Source organism: Dermacentor andersoni, chromosome 8 (assembly GCF_023375885.2).
Source record: "Dermacentor andersoni chromosome 8, qqDerAnde1_hic_scaffold, whole genome shotgun sequence".
Classification (NCBI taxonomy): Eukaryota; Metazoa; Arthropoda; class Arachnida; order Ixodida; family Ixodidae; genus Dermacentor; species Dermacentor andersoni.
The window spans coordinates 72,036,122-72,050,987 of NC_092821.1; positions in this window are offsets into that span (position 1 = coordinate 72,036,122).

The following is a 14,866-nucleotide window of genomic DNA, read 5'->3' on the forward strand; positions in this document are numbered from 1 at the left end:
GAATAAAGCAACTTTAAATGCTTATTAGTCTGCTTTCACCTCATGGCAAGGAAGGAAATTTCAAGTAAAGATATCCTTAGGATAATTAAATATTGGAGGACGCTTAAGCTTCGCCTTCAAGAGTGGAACGCGATAGCGTTATCGCACCCCATTCGCACCGCCTACTTAAACGCGCTACGCAAGCCAAACGTCGCGATCGGCACAGATAGCCGGGCCCCGACGCGCAATGAAGGCGGACGCGGTCATGGGGCGAGTGGCGCGCCGCGTGTCGGGGCAGCGCCGTACATAGCGAGGAGGGGGTCTTCTGTGTTTGCCGCAAGATGGCTCTGCGTGTGCGCAGAGCGCAGAAGAAATTTAGTGGAAACGTACTTAGCTACTCGGGAAACTGCGTCTTCTGTAAGTTACGTGGTCATAATTACCGATATACACCGCAGTATAACTTTCTACGGCACGTTTCTAAGGCAACACCGCATTCACTAGAGGCGATTTTGTCCCGTTTTGAAGGAACGAACTCGTGGCTGAGTAATAATGGCGATAAGGTGTACCGAGAGGCCTTGGAAATAGGGTACCTACTTCCAAGGTACCTACGCCACAATGTACAAAGGACACACCGTCCTTATAGCCAAAAGCGATGATGAAAAGAAATTGCAAAAAGTTGACGGATATCGGCCTATCTCCTTATGCAATGTGGATTATAAAATTTTTGCTAAGGTATTAGCTAACCGTTTGCAAGTTGTAGTAAGATCTGTGGTCGGTGATCATCAAACATGTGGCATCAGGGGCCGGTCCATTCAGACGAACATTCATGTTGCGAGATCGGTGCTAGAGTGTGTAGCTGAGGGGATTGGACAGGTGGCAATGGTACAGCTAGATTTGGCTAAGGCGTTCGACAGGGTGAATCACTCATTCCTGTTTACTGTACTAGAGCATATAAATATCGGATCTCTACTCCTTAGAGGTGTCAGGATATGTTATGCTAATGGCTCAACGCGGCTTATAGTGAATGGCTCTCTCTCCGATCCGATTAGGCTTTTATCATCAGTACGACAAGGATGCCCCTTGTCACCGCTTCTGCCCTGCTTGTATATAGAGCCACTTTGTACGAGCATTTTTCAACAACAAAATTTCCGAGGGTTTAAATTACTGAGTAATGAGGTTCGGGTTCTTGCGTATGCAGACGACGTGGCCTTTTTCTGTACCGATAAAAAGAGTGTAAACACTGCTCTTGCAACTACAGAAGAATATTGTGCTGCTCCTGGTGCAAGCGTTAACTTTGAAAAAAGTTCGGGTTTTTGGTTTGGATTATGGGCCACAATGCCATCACATTACGCAGGAATTCAATGGAAAGAAGATCTGCGTTATTTAGGTGTGCCTCTCTCACAGTGTAGAAATAGCAACGCTCATTGGTCGCGAGAAGTTGGCAAAATTCAACGTAAAGCGAATTCATGGCGAGGGCGCAATTTGTCAATGTTCATTCGTGCTGAAGTGTGCAACGTGTTCTTAGCTTCCCGTCTTATGTATGTGCTACAAGTACTGCACTGCTCAAGACTTCGCCTTCAGGCACTGCATCGCGTATTTGCAACATTCATTTGGATTCCAAAGGTAACGCCGGAAGAAGTAAAGAAAGCCTTGGGAAATATGCAAAGGGGGAAGGCAGCTGGGGAGCATCAGGTAACAGCATATTTGTTGAAGGATGGTGGACAGATTGTTCTAGAGAAACTGGCCACCCTGTATACGCAATGCCTCATGACCTCACCTCAGCTTACCGATCAGCTTACTGTCCGTTGCCTACAAACTATTTACTACGGTAATCGCAAATAGAATCAGGAACACCTTAAACTTCTGTCAACCAAAGGACCAGGCAGGATTCCGTAAAGGCTACTCAACAATAGACCATATTCAAACTATCAATCAGGTGATAGAGAAATGTACGGAATATAACCAACCCTTATATATAGCTTTCATTGATTACGAGAAAGCGTTTGATTCTGTCGAAACCTCAGCAGTCATGGAGGCATTACGGAATCACGGTGTAGACGAGCCGTATGTAAAAATACTGAAAGATATCTATAACGGCTCCACAGCCACCGTAGTCCTCCATAAAGCAAGCAACAAATCCCAATAAAGAAAGATACGATCTCTCCAATGCTATTTACAGCGTGTTTACAGGAGGTATTCAGAGACCTGGATTGGGAAGAATTGGGGATAAAAGTTAATGGAGAGTACCTTAGTAACTTGCGATTCACTGATGATATTGCCTTGCTTAGTAACTCAGGGGACCAATTGCAATGCATGCTCACTGACCTGGAGAGGCAAAGCAGAAGAGTGGGTCTAAAAATTAATCTGCAGAAAACTGAAGTAATGTTTAACAGTCTCGGAAGAGAACAGCAATTTACAATAGGCAGCGAGGCACTGGAAGTCGTAAGGGAATGCATTTACTTAGGGCAGGTAGTGACGGCGAATCCGGATCATGAGACGGAAATAATCAGAAGAATAAGAATGGGCTGGGGTGCGTTCGGCAGGCATTCTCAGATCATGAACACCAGGTTGCCATTATCCCTCAAGAGAAAAGTATATAATAGCTGTGTTTTACCAGTACTCACCTACGGGGCAGAAACCTGGAGGCTTACGAAAAGGGTTCTACTCAAATTGAGGACGACGCAACGAGCTATGGAAAGAAGAATGATAGGTGTAACGTTAAGGGATAAGAAAAGAGCAGATTGGGTGAGGGAACAAACGCGAGTTAATGACATCTTAGTTGAAATCAAGAAAAAGAAATGGGCATGGGCAGGACATGTAATGAGGAGGGATGATAACCGATGGTCATTAAGGGTTACGGACTGGATCCCAAGGGAAGGGAAGCGTAGCAGGGGGCGGCAGAAAGTTAGGTGGGCGGATGAGATTAAGAAGTTTGCAGGGACGGCATGGCCACAATTAGTACATGACCGCGGTTGTTGGAGAAGTATGGGAGAGGCCTTTGTCCTGCAGTGGGCGTAACCAGGCTGATGATGATGATGATGATTTGGAGTTCGAGCTGTGAATGGATGCGGCGTGATAATCTGTTCCTCCCCCTTGAACGTGGTAGTCTAGGATTAGTACACATCTTCGTCAGGCAAATTCTTTCTCGCCTGTTTTTCTTTCGAGACAGTGACCATCCGTTCTTGCGTGAAATGTTGCAACTGCGTTTAGTTCATTATGTTCCAAAATATAGTAGTGTCATCCAATGTCAAAGATGTCCCACATGCTCCTTGGGGCTTTCTCAAGGAGGTTGTTGACACATTTATTTTCTTGAAACTTAGATTCAGCCTAGAATACGTGTTCACGGCGAGTCGAAAAGCAATTTCTGCTGCACTGGTTGATTCTATTTTCCCAGATCCTTTGTATCGTGCACCTTATTTAAGCCGACCTTATCAGGATGTACTTAAACGCGTCCGAAAAATGTGTGTGCCTCCTGGAGTAAAAACATTTTTCTTTAACTTACATTCGGAAACACTCCCTGTTAAAACTTGGTTGAATTCGAGGGGTTGCTTTGTGCCGTGGTCAACAAACTGTCGGCTCTGTCCACGTGCCGAAACGATAAACCACTGTTTCATAGACTGTAGGGACGCTGTATTCTTTTGGGACATTCTTCAACGGACGCTTAAAAAGGTCATTGGCATGACTCCATACTCAATTAGGTTTCTACAGTTTAAGGTTACAGGTGGTCTTCCCTATGACATGTTCATTGTACTTGGTTTATATAGCCTGTGGAGAAGTAGACTCTGTGATCGCCATGCCGAAAGCCCGCGAACTACAAAATCCTCATTTCGCGAAAGTGCAGCGTATGTAAGAAGTATGTACGCTGTTCAGGAACCTCCGCCAGACTGGATGCACTTGTTGGATGCATGTGTGTGTTTGCCTGAGTTTTAAGTGTGTAGTTGTGTCCACTTTTTAATACATGTTAAGTTTTATTTTCTATGTAATAAAGAAAAAAAAAGAACTCGCGGCTGAGTGGTAGTGCCTCCGTCTCACATTCCGGAGAACCTGGTTCGATTCCCACCAGCCCATCTTGCAAGATGTTTTTTATTTATGAAGCGCCTTCTGGGATTTATCGCTCACGGCCAACGCCGCGGACACCGACGCCGACGACACCGGCTTTTCTGCGACACGAGCTCCTTAACGCTGTCGCGTTAAAAACCTATCCACTTGAACACGTTTCATCTGGGTTCCCTTTTTGTAAGCTGATACCCACTTGAAGGTGTTTCGTATTGTGGGTTCTTGACGTACGTCCAACCTTCAAACAAAGGGTGATTCCGAATTTTTCATTTCGGAGAGGCGTGGTACCCTCCTGCCTTTCACACCGGTTCACAACCACGAAAAAGAAGAAAGTTCTGTGTGAGTACCGCCGCTAGTCCAAATCCACGAGCTACCGTAACGCGCCTAGCCTGTATCGCTGTCGTTGAGGCTTGGATAGGAAATGTATCTTTCGAATCGACGCATGAGGAACCTAAAAAAAGCTGCCCTCGACTAGTGCAACTAGGTTTCTCTCATTTCGTACTTCGTCCTGAGAGAGATGAGGCCGGTAGCCGGCAAAAAAAGTGCAACATACTAAAGAAATAGGAAGATAATGGAAGTGCGAAAGGTGGACGTGCCCGATTAGGTAGCGTACAGGCACGTCCTGAGCATTCTTCTGCGGGGGGGGGGGGGCAAACCAACGTAACTTTTCTGTGCAAATTAGGGGGGGGGCGCTGCCTTTACTAGTGTAAATGTGAATAATGCCCACCGTAAGCCATAAAAATGCGTGAACCCGCAAAAATAAATGACATAAGATGTATTTCACATGTATACGCCTGTCAGATAGACCTTTCCTTTGCGTGACACACAAAGAACCACATCAAATGTACTCGCGCAGGTTGTGGTGTGAACCTCTCCTCTTGTTCTTTGGGTTCTTTTACTGGTCTTTTCCTCAACTATGTACCAACTGGCCCGAATTTCAACCCTTCTCTTCGTGCAGGAAGGAAGCGCTGTAAGAACACAGGCAACAAGTAAACAAGCGAAAGTGTAAAATAAAGATTTCTAGTAGCGTTTTTTTTTTAAACTACCTCTGGAGAAATACAGAGACATATATATGCGGAACAATCACAGTTCTTTTGGATCCCTCGTTTATATCTCTACCATGTTAAGTTCCAAAACCGACTCGTATCGCTGTTGGGAAGTTCCGTAACGATGCATATCTGCCAGTACTGCACAACCACGTGGAGCGCGGCACGCTGCGGTTCTAGACGTACTGCGCCCCCCCGCGGAAGGTTAGAAAAACACCCACATAGGCATAGCAGAGAAGTGGCTACATCAGGCGGTTAGACTGATAACGGTAGAATCGTCATTTAAAACATATAGAATCTTTCTGCACTTGGTGCCCGTGTTTTCTCTACTTCCTTTTTAAATAAAACATGTTTATCCATAAATAGTTTCACAAGAAATGGTTGAATTTGTTAATTTTCGTTTTTCATTCCTGTTTGGCTCTTCCTTCTGCTCTCTCCTTTAGTAGATCGCTTAATTTCTCAACTCTTTGCGGCTCTTGTTTCCAGTTGCCAACATTGCGTAAAAAGTGCTGTACAATTAGGGAAAAACCAGATGAGGTAACGGGTGACATTCATATTCCTTATGGGTTTAACGGTTATTGCAGGGTTTGATCATGGACGTTGTTTCGCGTGATCTTATTTTCCACCTTATCTAACCTAAATCGCGGGTATATGGTTCCAAGGATATGCCAGCGTTGCGGCGAGCTGTCACTCGACAAATACTGTTTATTTATTTTTATTTATTTATTTATTCATTTATTTATTTATTTATTGAATACCTTCAGGGCCCGTGGACATTACAGAAGGGAGTGGAATGGATGAAAAACAAATGTATTACTGCAGAAATGCGGCAGTACAGAAAACAAAAACAGAAACAATAGTTAGCTATGTTGTAGCAAAATGCGGATCAGTGAAAATAAGCAATAACTTCAATAGGATATTTAAACAAGTTAGTATCGGTATTTGCGGCAACTGAGTTAGGCAGGCGGTTCCAATCATTACATATCTTAGGAATGAATGAGTAACAATATGAGTTAGTTCGAGAAAACCGGGGGCCTAATTTATGAAGGTGATCTCTACGGAATGAAATGAACTTTGGCTCTGATAGGACTTATTTAAGATGGTGGTGATGATAAATTGTGTGACAGAGTGATAACCAAGGCACTTTTCTTCGTAAGGAAAGAAAAGAAAGGTTAAAAGTAGCTTTCATGGTGGACAAACTAGACAGATGAGAGTAGTTGTGAAGTATGAATCTTGCGCTGCGATTTTGCACTGATTCCAAAGTTTGAATGATGCACTCAAGACCGGCACCCAACACCGAGCATGAATATTCCAGCTTTGGGCGTACGAGCGATTTATAGAGTAAAAGTTTTAATGAGGATTTTGCCATACAGAAATTGCGCCTTAAGCAACCAAGCAAGCGACTGTCATTGTTGGCAACGCAACTGGCGCTGTCTCCGGCCGCAACTCGTTCCACGAGCATACAGACCAGCCGATTACGATTTGAATCCCTTTCCTGGTCCCTGGATCAGTCTAAACAAAGAAGGTTGAACGACCAAAGCAACAGCGATGCGCGTGCTCGTTGCAATAGAGGGTGACAACTGAAGGCATCTCCAGTTAGTCATGCGTTAGTTAGTTAGTTAGTTAGTTAGTTAGTTAGTTAGTTAGTTAGTTAGTTAGTTAGTTAGTTCGTTAGTTAGTTAATCGATGAGAAAACTGACCTTCATACTCCCAGAGATACCGATAACTACCGCATCCAAAAGGAGTGAAAGAGGCAGCGTAATGTTGACCGCCGATCAGCTGTCAAGTCTCAAGTTTGATTTGGCGGCCCTTTAGGAATGTGTGTGAGGAGTGGCGGCGCGGGTAGAGGGGGGGGGGGGAGGGTAGGCCGCTTAGTTTCGGGGATGGGGGTGGGGGGCAGGCCCCTTCGGCCCTCCCGGATCCTCCCTTGGGTAAGTGCTTGCTACCGATCACATGGGGAGGGAAATAACTTAATGAGAATTTAGACCTAAATGCGAGAGTAATGCGGTAAGCATTACGTAGCACCTCTGTGAGGTCCCGGTTCCATGATTACTGCCATGTTTACTGGATTGCAGTGTTGTTCAATTCCTCACTCGACAACCGTCCTGTTTCTTCTGGGAGCGACGAGTATACGACGGTGGGGTCTGGAGCGTACCACCGTGCATATATATATATCTATATATATATCTATATATATATATATATATATATATATATATATGCACGGTGGTACGCTCCAGATATATATATATATATATATACATATATATATATATATATATATATATATATATATATAACTCGGCACCAGCAGGTAGGGCGCAGCCAGCGAACGAACTGGGTACGAGCCACGCGATGGCAACAGGGCTTTTCAGCCTGCCGATCTTCTTCGTCACAACCACCCCCGGAATTGATGAGTCTCCATCCTGGCGACCTAGGAAGAGGAGGGCGGATCGTAATATTGCTTCAGCCGGTCAATGTGCACAGTCTCTCGACCCCGACGGCGCAGATCGGGAGATGGCGATACGGGTTCGACCACGTAGTTCACTGGTGATGTTTGCGCAACCACGCGGTAGTGGCCGTGGTACTTCGGGAGGAGCTTGGACGAAAGGCCAGGAGCAGCAACAGGCGGGACCCAAAGCCACACGAGTGAGTCGACGGGGAAGGGGTGAGAGGGAGGATTGAGGTCGTGACGCTCTTTTTGGCGGCACTGTTGAGCAGACGTCAAAGAACAGGCCAGTTGTCGGCATTTCTCAGCGTGCTGAGCAAACGCAGAAACAGGTGAGCATTCAGCAGGGTCCGGCCGGTACGGGAGAACCGTATCAATGGTGCTGGAGGGATGGCGGCCGTAAAGCAGAAATAATGCTGAGAATCCGGTACTGGCTTGAGAGGCAGTGTTATATGCGTGTGATGAACGGAAGTACAAGATCCCAGTTGGAGTGGTCAGATGCAACATACATTGATAGCATGTCACCAAGAGTTCTGTTGCATCGTTGTGTGAAGCCATTGGTCTGTGGATGATAAGCAGTAGTAGTACGGTGAATAATTTGGCATTCAGATAGGAGTGACTGCAGGACGTCCGAGAGGAATACGCGGCCCCGATCGCTCAACAGTTCACGAGGTTCAGCATGGCGGAGAACGAAGTTGTTTAGAATGAACGAGGCGATGTCTTTTGCTGATGCGGGAGGCAAGGCGGCGGTCTCAGCATACCGAGTCAAATGATCTACGGCGGCAACAATCCATCGGTTGCCAGTGCCAGTAGATTGAAGAGGCCCGTATATATCAATGCCGATACGGTCAAATGGCTGAGCTGGGCAGGGAAGTGGTTGGAGAGGTGCGGTGGAGAGATGGGGGACACATTTGCGTCGCTGGGAGGCAATGCAGGAGCGCACGTATTTGTGGACGAAGATGTACATCCCTCGCCAATAATATCGTAGGCGAAGCCGTGTGTAAGTTTCTGACACTCCGCCGTGACCACACTGCGCGTCAGAATGAAAAGCGGAGCATAACTCTTGTCGTGGTGGCGAGGCCCGACTAAGAGCCATTTGCGGCCGTCATTGTGGTAGTTGCGGCGGTATAAAAGTCCGTCGCGGATTGTAAAATGCTGCGCCTGTCGGCGTAACGCTCGAGGTGCCGAAGTTGCCGGAGGATTTGACAAAAAGTCGAATATCATGACGATCCACGGGTCTTTCTGTCGCCCGGATGCCATGTCCAGGATGTCAAGTGGTGAGATGTTATGTCTGTAGGTAGAAACGCGGCTGTCTGAAGTAACTGGTGAGCGCGAGAGGGCATCGGCGTCAGAGTGGTTGCGTCCAAAGTGATGGACGACACGGATATCACATTGCTGGATTCGGAGGGCCCACCGAGTGAGGCGGCCCGACGGGTCTTTTAGGTTGGACAACCAGCAAAGAGCGTGATGATCCGTCACCACGTCAAAGCGTCGACCGTAGAGATACGGACGAAATTTTTGAAGAGCCCATACGATAGTCAGGCACTCTTTTTCTGTTACTGAGTAATTGGCCTCAGGTTTCGTGAGGGCACGACTGGCATAAGCGACTACGTATTCGGCATTAGTGTTCTTGCGTTGTGCGGGCACGGCACCAAGGCCGACACCACTGGCGTCAGTGTGAAGTTCTGTAGGTGCGCTTGGATGAAAAAGGCGCAAGATTGGCGGAGACGTGAGTAGGTGACGAAGAGTTGTAAATGCATCATCAGAGGCTTCCCACCAAACAGAAAATTCATTATCGCCTTGGAGAAGTTGGTTTAGCGGTGCTATCACAGTAGCGAAATGGCGAACGAAACGTCGAAAATAAGAGCATAGGCCAATGAAGCTGCGTAGTGCTTTCAAGTTAGTGGGCTTCGGAAATTCGGATACGGCGCGAAGTTTAGTTGGATCAGAAATAATGCCTTCTTTGGAGACAACGTGGCCTTGTAGAGTCAGTTTTCGAGCTGCAAATCGGCACTTTTCTTAAGTTGAGCTGGAGACCAGCATTCCGGAGACAGGTCAAAACTTGATGTAAACGCCGAAGATGGGTCGGAAAATCAGGGGAAATAACAACAACGTCGTCGAGGTAGCAGAGACAAGTATGCCACTTCAGGCCGCGTAGGATGCCGTCCATCATGTGTTCAAATGTGGCGGGCGCATTGCACAGACCGAACGGCATTACAGTAAATTCATAGAACCCGTCTGGTGTTACAAACGCGGTTTTAGAACAGTCAGCGTCAGCCATGGGCACCTGCCAGTAGCCAGAGCGGTGATCTAAAGAGGAAAAAAACTCCGCTCCTTGCAAACAGTCAAGTGCGTCGTCAATACGTGCCAACGGGTATACATCCTTTCGGGTAATCTTGTTAAGCCTTCGATAATCGACGCAAAATCGTATGGTGCCTTCTTTTTTTTTTTTAACTAGGATGACTGGTGACGCCCAGGGACTACTAGAAGGCTGGATGACACCGCGATTGAGCATAGCGTTCACCTGGTCATTGATAACGCGTCTTTCAGTCGCCGGTACTCGGCAGGGTATCGGTACGCGATACGCTGTCGAATTGGTGCATGGCTCCCAGTGTCGATAGTGCGCGAAACAGCCGTTGTGCGGCCGAGCGATGTTGCTTGGCAGTCAAAAGAGGAAGAGAAGCCTTGGAGCAAGCGAAGAAGTTCGTCGCGCTGCGTAGTCGTAAGGTCACTGGAAATAGCTGGCGCAAAAGAATGCGGCAGTGACTGAGGAGGCGATGCGTCGAGAGCAGCAAGATAAGTGCAGTCGTCCATCATGTCAAATATTGAAGATGAGGTCAGTGGCTCTGCTCTGCCAAGGCTTTCACGACGGCATAAAATAATTGGTTCAGCCGATGGGTTTGAGATGTACATGAGAGAGGCGCCAGCTTTTAACTCGAGCACGGCGAACGGCAGTAATAGTGAATGGCGGCGAACTAAGAGTTCAGATGGAGCGAAGAGTACTGTGCCGTCATCTACAGAGTCACAAGAGATACTAACAAGAGTGGAAGACCAGGCAGGTATAACGGTGCCTTCTGAAACAGCGATGTTGCAAAAAATGGTCCTTATGGTCCGTGATAATATTGGTCGAAAACTGCAAGAGCTCGATTTCGGCGCGGGCGCAATCAATAATCGCGTGATGTGTGGATAGAAAGTCCCAACTTAATACGACGTCGTGTGAACATGATGGCAACACGGTGAATTCTATGATATAGAGGACCTCCTGAATTACGACACGAGCAGTGCAGGCGCCGGATGGCTCGACGTGCTGCGCGTTGGCAGTTCGAAGAGAGAGAGTCCAGAAAGCGGCGTCGTCACTTTTCCTATCTTGCGGCAAATACGGGCATTTATCGCTGAAAGTACAGCGCCAATGTTCCTTCTATTTCCACTTCAATAACGTTCTTCGGGGAAGTATGAGGCCTTAAACATTTCGCTGACACCGCAGTTCTCGCCTCCTGAACTGCGATTTTTAGTTTTCCTGCCGCAAAGGGCTCCGCCGCCGGTGCGTGGGGGAAAGAGATCGGCGGCGAGGAGAAGGTGAACGGCGAGCGGCGGAGAATGCGGAGTCGACGGCAGGAGGAGATTCAAAGGTGTCCGAATTGTTGCGGCGTTGCTGGAAACGTGGTGCATATGGACGCACATTGTTGGGCACGTTCGGTGTAAGCAGGCGACAGTGACGTGCCACGTGTCCAGCACGGCCACAATAAAAACAAATCAGACGGCTGTCTTCCGTGCGCCAATAGTCTTGAGGTCGTGCATAGTGCACCAGCGGACGGACTGGAGCGGTTATGGGTGGGCGCAAAGGTCGGCGAAGGGGGCCGTAGGTCTGCGGCGCAGGCCTCATCGCGACTTCGGCGTACGTCAGGGGAGCGGCCGTCGGAGCCTGCTGGAAAGAAGGCGAAATGTGGTCGGCTACCTGCTCCTTAATGACAGATTGAAGAGCGGGCGCCAACGGAGTACTAGGCTGGCCGTGTGTAAGTGGAATCAAGGAGAGCTGGCGGGCCACCTCTTCACGGACGAACTCCTTGATCTGTAGCAGCAGCGAAGTGTTATCCGGGGCAGCAGCCAAGCTTTACATTGAAGTGGCCTGAGGTGTAGATTGGCGGGTGGCTACGCGTTGTTTGCGCAGTTCATCGAAGGTTTCACAGACTGACGAGTTCATAGACTGTCGACGGATTTTTCGCCCACAGCATCTGGAAGACGTCGTCATCAATGCCTTTTAAGATATGGCTATATAGAAGATGTTGTCGACCTCTGCAACCGCGTTGAGGTCACAATGGCTGATGCTTCTCGGCATCAGCCATTGTGATTTCAACGCGGTTGCAGAGGTCGACAACATATTCTATATAGCTGGTAAATGTCTCCCCGCACTGTTGCGCACGGCCACGCAAAGGTTGCTCAGCGCGAAGCTTGCGAACCGTGCGGCCCCCAAATACCTCTGTCACGTTAGTCTTGAAGGCCGTCCACGTCGTCAGATCACGTTCGTGGTTGCGGTGCCACATGCTGGCGACACCACTCAAATAAAACGACACGTAATTCGATTTTTTGCTGTCGTCCCGGTGGTTGTGGACGCTCACCCGGTCGTAGTCAGCGAGCCAGTCTTCTACGTCATGGTCTTCGGTACCACTTAAGATGGGTGGGTCGCGTTGACTCAATGGGCCGGGGCAGACCTCGGTAGTCACCGGGACAGCGGGTTGTGGTTGTGGTGGTCCTTCTTCCGGCATTATGAAGACGGACTGCAGTGTCCGATTACGAAGCTCCAGAATTCCGGTTGTACTCAGCAGCTCCACCAATTGTAAGGAGGGTTTGTTCGGCTCGTAGAGCAGCAGCAACAAACTCAGCACCAGCAGGTACGGCGCAGCCAGCGAACGAACTGGGTACGAGCCACGCGATGGGAACAGGGCTTTTCAGCCTGCCGATCTTCTTCCTCACAATATATATATATATATATATATATATATATATATATATATATATGGTGTGCATGGTGGTATGCTCCATACCCCACCGTCGGATATGTTCAAGTGGCTGAGGAGTTCTTTAGAGATTTATACAGTACCAGTGGCACCCACGCCGATAATGAAAGAGAGAACAGTCTAGAGGAATTTGAAATCCCACAAGTAACGCCGGAAGAAGTAAAGAAAACCTTTGGAGCTATGCAAAGGGGGAAGGAAGCAGGGGAGGATCAGGTAACAGCAGATTTGTGGAAGGGTGGTCGGCAGAGTGTTCTAGAAGAACTGGCCATTCTGTACACGCTTTGCCTCATGACTTCGAGCGTACCGGAATCTTGGAAGAACGCTAACATATTCCTAATCCATAAGGAAGGGGACGCCAAAGACTTGAAAAAAAATAGACCGATCAGCTTACTGTCCGTTGCCTACAAACTATTTACTAAGGTAATTGCAAATAGAATCAGGAACACCGTAGACTTCCGTCAACCAAAGGACCAGGCAGGATTCCGTGAAGGCTACTCAACAATACACCATATTCACACTATCAATCATGTGATAGAGAAATGTGCGGAATATAACCAACCCTTATATATAGTTCATTGATTACGATAAAACGTTTGTTCAGTCGAAACCTCAGCAGTCATAGAGGCATTACGGGATCAAGGTGTAGACGAGCCGTATGTAAGAATACTGAAAGATATCTATAGCGACTCCACAGCCACCGTAGTCCCCCATAAACAAAGCAACAAAATCCCAATAAAGAACGGCGTCAGGCAGGGAGATACGATCTCTCCAATGCTATTCACAGCGTGTTTACGCGAGGTATTCAGTTACCTTGATTAGGAGGAATTGGGGATAAGAAATAACGGATAAGAAATACCTTAGTAACTTGCGATTTACTGATGATACTGCCCTGCTTAGTAACTCAGGGGACCAACTCCAATGCATGCTCACTGACCTGGAGAGGCAAAGCGGAAGGGTGGGTCTAAAAATTAATCTGCAGCAAATTAAGGTATTGTTTAACAGTCTCGGAAGAGAACAGCAGTTTACGATAGGTAGCGAGGCACTGAGAGTGGTAAGGGAATGCATCTACTGAGGACAGGTAGTGACCGCGGATCCGGATCATGAGGCTGAAATAATCAGAAGAATAAGAATTGGCTGAGGTGCGTTTGGCAGACATCCTCAGATCATGAATAGCAGGTTGCCATTATCCCTCAAGAGAAAAGTGTATAACAGCTGTGTCTTAACAGTACTCACGTACGGCTTACGAAAAGAGTTCTACTTAAATTGAGGACGACGGAAAGAGCTATGGAAAGAAGAATGATAGGTGTAACGTTAAGGGATAAGAAAAGAGCAGATTTGGGGAGGGAACAAGCACGAGGTAATCACATCTGAGATGAAATCAAGAAATAGAAATGGGCATGGGCAGGACATGTAATGAGGAGGAAGGTAAGCGATGGTGATTAAGGGTTACGGACTGGATCCCAAGGGAAGGGAAGTGTAGCAGGGGGCGGCAGAAAGTTAGGTGGGCCGATGAGATTAAGAAGTTTGCAGGGACAACATGGCGACAATTAGTACATGACCGGGGTAGTTGGAGAAGTATGGGAGAGGCCTTTGCCCTGCAGTGGGCATAACCAGGCTGGTGGTATATTATATATATATATATATATATATATATATATATATATATATATATATATATATGTATATATATATATGTGTGTGTGTGTGTGTGTGTGTGTGTGTGTGTGTGTGAGTGCGCGCGCGCGCGCGCGTATACATACTTTTCTAAGCGGGCCCATTTTCGCTCTACCTCTCCCACGTGACCAGCTTGCCAAACTTCACACGCTGACACGTTTTTTCTGCTTTAACAATCCTGATGCTACGTATTAAAATATAAACAGAGAGATAACGAAAAAGATTGAAGGGTTTGCGAGAGTCAACCCTGCAGTACACACAGTAACCCTGCAGTACACACAGTGCAGGCACTTTCAAGAAGCACAGTTGGTCTTTCGTGGCCTTGTGGATCGACTGATGCTTAGACCAAGTTGCCAGGATATTTTTCTCCGATAGGGGTCTGCCGTCCAACCGGGTAATCGCTGCTCAGGGAGCAGAGTGTTGAGTGTAGAAGTAACAGAGAAGGGGCTCTATACTGTGCCGTCACCCACCAAAAATTGCATGTGCGCTGCTGGACATTCCTAGAAAACTGTATATGCGAAGACCAGCCATTTGCAACATAGCAGCATTGTGTTGCGATGGAAGATTCCAGGAGGGCAGAGAGGATGATTGTGGAAATGATACGTTATCTTCTGCGGCAATTTAAGATTAACTGAATCAGTGAATGA